Source organism: Lepeophtheirus salmonis, chromosome Z, assembly GCF_016086655.4.
Source record: "Lepeophtheirus salmonis chromosome Z, UVic_Lsal_1.4, whole genome shotgun sequence".
NCBI classification, from domain to species: Eukaryota; Metazoa; Arthropoda; class Copepoda; order Siphonostomatoida; family Caligidae; genus Lepeophtheirus; species Lepeophtheirus salmonis.
In genome coordinates, this window is record NC_092584.1 from 19,685,305 (window position 1) to 19,693,038 (window position 7,734).

Sequence of the window (7,734 nt, forward strand, 5' to 3'; positions counted from 1 at the left end):
TTTTTTCTAACTATTATATTGCCACTACAAAATTATTGGAACTTTTTAGGTTATATTTTTAGAAAATGGGAATAACACCATTCATTCCAAATTGGTTCGCATGGAAATTAAGAATACCTACATAAAAATACCAATAACTAATTTCTAAATATAATATTTTTTTTTAAATTGTTAATCTTTCTTAGAATTGAGTTTTTTAAATTTCATGTATATAGAGTAGAAACTTGAGATTTACACACTCAAATGATTAAAAATATAACTGATTTTAAATAACTGAGTTTAAAACTTCCAAATATTTATTGATTTTATGAAATCCAGATATTCCAGAAAGACTGTCTCCAGCGTGAAAAATTAGTTGGAATACTATGGGGACTTTGAAAAGAAGGATGTCTTGGGTTGATATTTCCATTGTGTGGCATTTCAAAGAATCAATGGCAATGACAATCATTCCCTCTTCAGGATAAAAAATGGGAAACTATTGGGAAATACCAGGATGTATTAACAAAGATTCTAAGCGAAGTCTTCAATATCAACATCAGGAACTGTCTTAAGGTAAAAAAAAAATGAAGAAATTCCTTTAAGTTTGAAGTGGAAAAAAGATTCAAAATCTTATTGTCAAATAAAAGTTTCAAAATTATCATGGAAGTCTTTTGGATGTTATTGCAGCACTATAGACTTTATTTGTCTTTTTTGTTTCAGGTACTGAACTTGTACAGGTTAAAAAATCAGTGGCTATCCCAGTAGTAAAATGCTTGATACTCTATTTTGTCTTATTTTCACACGTCACTCACATCAGCTCACTCAAACGACTCTTAAATAAGGACTTCGTGTCCAAAATGGGTGACATTTTGGGGAGTAACTCTCAACCGATGCTAGATAGATGTGATTTAAGCTTTAAACCAAGTAGCAAATACCGTAGCAAGCCTGAGAATATAGAACGGTCAGTATTTTTCATATTTTTTCGCAAGAAGTCGCATTTCCTACGACGTCATTCATTTATTTATACTGAAGACGATAACATAACATCTCATACTGTATTTTAATGAAAAAAATATGCTTGTAAAGTTTCAATCTTCGAAGGGCATTTTTTGACTTCTATAGCAACTTGAAAATGACATTTTTTATTCAGGGGAGTCCGCAAGGGTATGGCTGGAGGGACTTTATCCCCTTCAAATTAACGAATTTTTTATTCTTACTAGAAAAGTTAATATATATAACTTTTAATATTTTCAAAATTTAATGTTACAATTTTTTTTCCAAAAGCTTTTTCTGAACATCTCTGGATTTTTGAAATTTTTTCTCCAAATTTAATTTTTTTTTGAAAAATATAATATACGGAAAAAAAAGTTATATTTCAAATTTAATTTTTGAAATTTTTTCCAAAAAATTCCCTTTTTTGGGGACAGATAGGGACTTTTTTCTGAAAAATTAATTTTTTGAGAATATCTATGGATTTTTGAAATTTTTTTCCATAGCTTTTCATTATTGAAATATCAAAAAAATTCAAAAAACCAAGCACTCCCAAAAAAAAAATAATTCAGCAGACGCCCCTGTTATTTGTAAAGGGATTCAGGAGCTTCAATTTTAAAGTTATGTTACTCAACTTTGGAACTTTGAATTTTAAAGTTATGTTGTTAAATATCAAAAGCTTTCTTTAAAGTTCCCTTTCTCAAGTGATACATAAACATATATAATCCTTATTTTTCATTTTAAAAAAACATTATTGTAGCCCAATGTAATATTTCTGATACTCAAACGATCAGAACCACGGTACATTCCTCAAATGAGCAACATGCATAAATTTTTGATACAAAAATTTAGTACTTAAAATGAGGTAACTTTATCTTGATTTGAAGACAATAAATCCTTGAGATACCCTAGATATTTCCCAACCAACCAGTCTTTCCATTTTTCAAACATAATTGTACAAGTAATTGCTCTTTTCAAACTAATCGAATGGTCCCATTGATAGAGAACATACGTCTTTGGATCTGAAGATTTTGATATGATCAGAAGATTGATCCCAACTTTTGATTTAACCTCTTGAGTATACCTCAATTTCTCCACCTCCGGAGAGACGTCAACAACCATTGCATGAAGGATTTTAAGAGGAAGCCTTGAAGTTTGAAGCCTTCTCAGAGGAAGAAAAAAAAACTCAATTCATCCTCTTCAAGGACCTCCTGGTGAATTTTAGAATAGAACTCCTCCAAAACAAGGAGAAGGGGAATGTGCCAGTAAGTGTCATCCGACAGTGGGCAGCAAAGCCATACAGTACAATTGACTAGCAGTGTTCTTCTCTAAATTTACTCTTGATTTGTCAAAAAGCTCATTCCCTTCCTTTAAGGACAAGTTGTAGAGCTGTCAAAGCCCACAATTCTCGAAAGACTTTCATACATTCATCTTATTATCGCTCATAATTTATCAATAAAATAACTAAACTATATTTAATAGTTACTTATTAATACTAGAATTGGTAGAATACTTTTTATCCACATTAATTAGTAAATGAAATGATATATATATATTCGTAGGTTAAAGTTGAAAACGGGTCCTTCTGACCCTTAAGACGAAACAAGGGTCAAGTAAACAATAAAAATGTGGATTATTAAATATAATCGTCAATATCAGGAGCCGTAAAATCTTGCATGCGTTTACCATGTATTGGAGACAGCAGTTTTCTTTAGACTTTAGTAACACCAACTATAAAAAATCTTGCATGCGTTTAGGTCATATTTTGTATAACTCTAGTAATACTATAATATTACTTATTCTTAATCGGTGCAACTTCATCTGACCAATTAAAGGAAGATTATAAAAATAGTCTTTCGCCTGCCTCCATATCTTTTTTTCATCTATTGTTCAAGCTTGTTTATTATATGGTTAATATTAGATTTTAATTCCTTCACAGTTAACCTTGTCAGTTATTATATTACACTGCCTATTTCAAAATGTTTTGTTTGAACCCTTTCCAAGTAATGCTCCATGCTTCTTATTTAAGATATCATGTGACATGCTTTTACTTTCAGTAATTATAAACACGTAAGTAACCATGTACTACTGTCAAATGAATGTAAGACTTTCATATTAATTTTCTGCTAGGGTCATGGAATCATAGCAATAAAAAGGATTTCTAGAGAACAATTTAGAGCATTGAAACATTTTAGTCTGTGGTCTTGATAGTTCTCAAATTCAATTCAAAGGTATCATTCAAATTTATAATAAAAAAAGAAAATAAAAGTAGTCAAAATACTCGGAAATATACTCAAAATATTCTAGGGTGCTCTGAAAAGTTTTCGATCTCAACTTGAAGATGGCAGCACTCATAAATAAGAGCTAGTCACATCTAAAGCTTTAAAACAAGAAGGTAAACGAGAGCAATCCTAATGAGCTGGTGAAGAATGTCTTGGTCAGAATTGACTTTTTTCGTACACGAGAGGCAGTATTTTGTTATTATTTCTATATTCGAGGAAATAACTACTCTAGCTACGAGTTATAAACTAGAATATATTCTTGTATTAACAAAAAAAAATTACCTAAAGTTGAATCACTACCGTAGAAAGTAGAGTACACATTAGTTTAGAGCTACAAAGTTGGAAGATAATAAAAGTTATGGACAAAGAAATGAGGAAATGTTTTCGATGATGAGAAATTACATGAATCAGTAGGTATTGAGATTGTAAATTGAATCTATACCTGTTAGTTTGTACAAAAAATGAGTTCAAAAGTAACTGTCAAAAGATGAGGAGGAATTGCAAGATCTAGAGTTTGAAGTAGATGTATCAGAAGAAGACGATGTAGATGATTACTTGACTCATCCTCATATGAAGAAGACATTTTTTCCCCTAAATGTGATATTTTCTTGTCAAAAATGATCAGATTGAATGTTTCTCATTGATAATAGAAACGTCGCTAGGAATTATACTCATTACATCATAGCAATGCCTCTTGGTTCCATTAGCTATGACATAGCCGATTTCAATGACGTCCTTCAACATTTTGCCTATTCATCACTCCAAATATTGAACGAACCATAAATTATTGATTCGGCAGGTTCCAAAAGATATGGCAAAAATTGAACAACCCTTGATAAGGCTAACATTCAAGCCTACAATGGGTTATTGATATTGCCAAGTGTCTATCAATATTGTGATGAGGTTACACCTCGTCTTTGGGATACATAGAGTTATAGGACCATTCTTAAGGCTAAAATGCAGTTGAAAGACTTCTAGACATATTCAATAATATCCATTTTTCACCTTTAAAAAAAGACTAAAACAATATCTTCATTTACAGGGTAGGGCAGCATAACGTGGACTGTTAATTAATGTTTATTTTCTCATCACTATGAAAAGGTTTAGTGATTATTTTTTGATATTCTGTTTCCACCGTCCTTTTTACATAAACAAACTATACTAATCATTTAGTCATTTCATCATCATGAGCGAGCAACAAGCAAAAAGACGGCGAATCTCAGATCTCCTAAATGCTGGAGCTGATATGATGAAGATTACGGACATGGTTAAGTATTCTAAGAACCGGTTTTTTGAAACAGTTGGTCAAGAGGGGAAAAAATGTTGAATACCTCTCCAGGATGTCAGAAAGTGGAGGCATAATTTAAAGAAGTATATGATGTTCTCATTAAGTTTGGAGAAGAATATAAAGGAGGATCCCTCTAAGTAGATGAATCACCTAGCCAACGACTTCTCTGTAGCTCTATGACCTACAGGAGGGATATAAAGCACAAGTTGGGATTAGTTTACTTCCCTAGGACCCCCACGCTACCTTCTGACAGAGAGCATAAAAGCTAAGAGGCTCAAGACGTGAAAGAAAACCCCCAAATGGATGACAAGAAATAAGTAAATTGCGAAATAATTATCAGTTGATCAATTTCACAACTGCCGGAATGCCCGCTGTCTTGGTAAACAAAAGAAGAGGTCGAAGGAATTTTACCGCACCAAATATCCTGCCCAAATAATGTTCCTCGGCGCTGTAGCCTCTGATGGAAAGAAGATGCCTCAGTTCTTTTTCGAGGGGGACAGAAAATCGACCAGGAGGCCTACTATAATGTGCTTAGGTACATCATCTTGCCCAGGCTGAAGACCAACTACCCGTAGGGCAACTACCTATGAACTCAGGACGTCGCCCCCTCTTATACGTCCCAAAAGTTCTGCACAGATAACATGGCTCGATTCTGGTCCTAAGAGATATGGTCCCTTCCTTACCAGATTTGAACCCACTAAACTTTTCTATATGGGGTACTTTGGAGAAGGAAACCGACATGGACTCACTAAAGTCCTCCATAGTGGCTGCATGGGCCAACTTGTCAGAGGAGTTTGTCATCAACTCCTGCATGGCCTTCAGGCGACGTGTAAAGACTGTGATTGATAATTAAGTTGGCCATAATGAGTGAAAAAAGTAATGCAAAAACCTTGTCAACATGTTTTATTAAGATTATTTTTCCCCCCCTTATTGAAAATGTAAAAATATTGATCTATTTCTAAATCCATCTCTCGAGTCCACAATTTGCTACCTACTCTGTACAAAAAGTAAAAAGTATACATGTAAAGCCAAAAATAATATTGATATATATTGTCCAACATGTTCAAGCTCTTTATAATTTTTATATATTTTGAATTGGTTTTTTCATACTTTTTATTAATCAATTAAAGAAATATAGGAAACATTTTATGCTACTTAGAATCTGGTTTTTTATAATAATTTTTCGTATAGAATTATTTAATATTCAAATTAAAAATTAGCTGTTATAATATTATTTCATGTTACAAAATATAATTAATCTTAAACTTAAAATAAATACAGTGGTTTAAGGTAAATATTTAAGAAAGGGTAAGGCAAGGGGGGTGGATAAAAAATAAAGACCAAAGATAAAAAGAAGTGGGTCGGAACATTTGATCATTTGCTATATAACCACTAAACCTTAACTCTTAAGAAGTCACCAGGAACTAATCGGCGCGTTTCCCAAATTGTTTTATAGCTTTAACTTTGACAAATGAGTAAAAGAGGCAAATCATTACTGGACATGGCAAGATTTTAAATATTGAAGTCCAGAAAGTGACAAGTATAAATATGGGTACTTAACAAAATCTACATTGCGTTCACCATAGGACTTAATTGTTCCGCATATATAATTCAGATATCATAACCATAAAAATATAACAATTATATAAAGGTAATAAATTACGCCTCTAATTGGTCATTACGAATGTGGTGGGCTTATGATTCAAAATCTACAAGTCATGCATATAGTCAGATTGCTCTCAATTACTAATATTTTTTCCTAGTCCTTCCATGACTCTGTTCAACTGCTGCCTACAGTTTAAATTCCCATTACCCAAAATTATAAAATTACCATTCTATCGAACGCGATAATTAACATGTGTGAACCATCAACATAAAAACAAGCTATAATATTTTTTTTTTTTTTTTTTTTTTTTTTTTAAATAGTCTGGATTACATTTCTATTCTTCAATGATTTCTTCACAATTTCCCCCCCCCCACAAGTTATTCTGATTAATCTTTTAAAATCCCTGTAAAATTGCACTACAATTAGCAAAAATCCATTGTGACAATAATGACATAACTAATGATTAATGGATTTTATTCGAAAGAAGTCAAATGAAGGCTCTAAACTACATCTAATTAACATTTTTGGCCATCTTAACTCATCACTCTGTCTATGGAATATATGACATAAAAACATTAATTGGACCTTTCCTTGATTTTTGTTCAAGATTGTTTTTACTTTAACACGCGACATACCTATTTATCATGAGAGTCGCGGATATTTAAAATGAATGAAAAGAATATCCTTTACCCGTATATTCGTTCAACAGTCGAGACTATCTCACGCCGGGCCTGATTGTTACCCCATTAAATCCAAGGAGTGTCTTGAACAACAACAATATAATTTTGCTGTTGGGTTTGGCCACCTGAGGAGTTTTTTTTTTTTTTTTTTCTAAAGTAGTCCTCATTATTCTTTCATTCAAGTATCAAGTATAACCTGGAGCGTGTGTGTTTGCTCATGAATGACGGAGAGTAACGCTGAGGAATAAAAAGTGTAAGTCCTTATTTGAATCCGAAAACGGAGAAAATCCTGCCAATGTCCACGGTTGATATGGAGTGCGACTTGTATTCACTATTCAGTGTGTTTACTTCCTTCATCTCACAATTAATTTAATGAAACGTTAATACAGCTAAGCTCCTCTCCTCTCTCTCACATTCTTCAAAATGTCAGGGTTACCATATTAATTTTAGGCCTTTTTTTTTTAACATGCCCAAAAAATTTCCTATTAACAGCCTTCAATACAATCTTATATTAACTCTTACATAAAGAGATAATCAATAACGCTCTGAGGAACAGTGAAAAGACCCAGATTGATACCCTCGTCTAGAAGACGAGACAATTAAATTATTTTGACAAAAAGACATTGAACACAATATATATTTATTTAAGATGGTTACTAACTTTGGACTAAGGTTAAAAAACAAAATAAAAACCGTTGTATAATTAAATAACGTTTATTTGTATCATTTTAAAATATAAATCCATAGACTACGATGATAAGAATGTTATTTGCAGCATTATTGAAAGAGATCCATTGTTTAAACAGTTTTTTTGCCTGAAAAAAAAGAGAGAGAAAACAATAATTATTATAAGACATAAAACAATGTGTTCTTGAGTAGGAGATCACGAAAAAGCAATGAGGAAAGCAG

General features: G+C 32.2%; 1 protein-coding gene across 2 annotated transcripts in view; it reads right to left on the reverse strand.

Moving 5' to 3' along the window:
• LOC121130131 (SET domain-containing protein SmydA-8) overlaps positions 1-7,222 on the reverse strand; it is a 63,585-nt gene extending 56,363 nt beyond the window's left edge. Inside the window, exon 1 of one of the 2 annotated variants that reach the window (XM_071893674.1) lies at positions 7,022-7,222. The gene's annotated coding sequence lies outside the window, so the exon portion shown is untranslated. Of the gene's footprint in view, positions 1-6,835 lie in introns of both variants that reach the window. The other variant, XM_040725858.2, reaches the window with a different exon arrangement.
• Between the last annotated feature and the right edge of the window lie 512 nt (positions 7,223-7,734).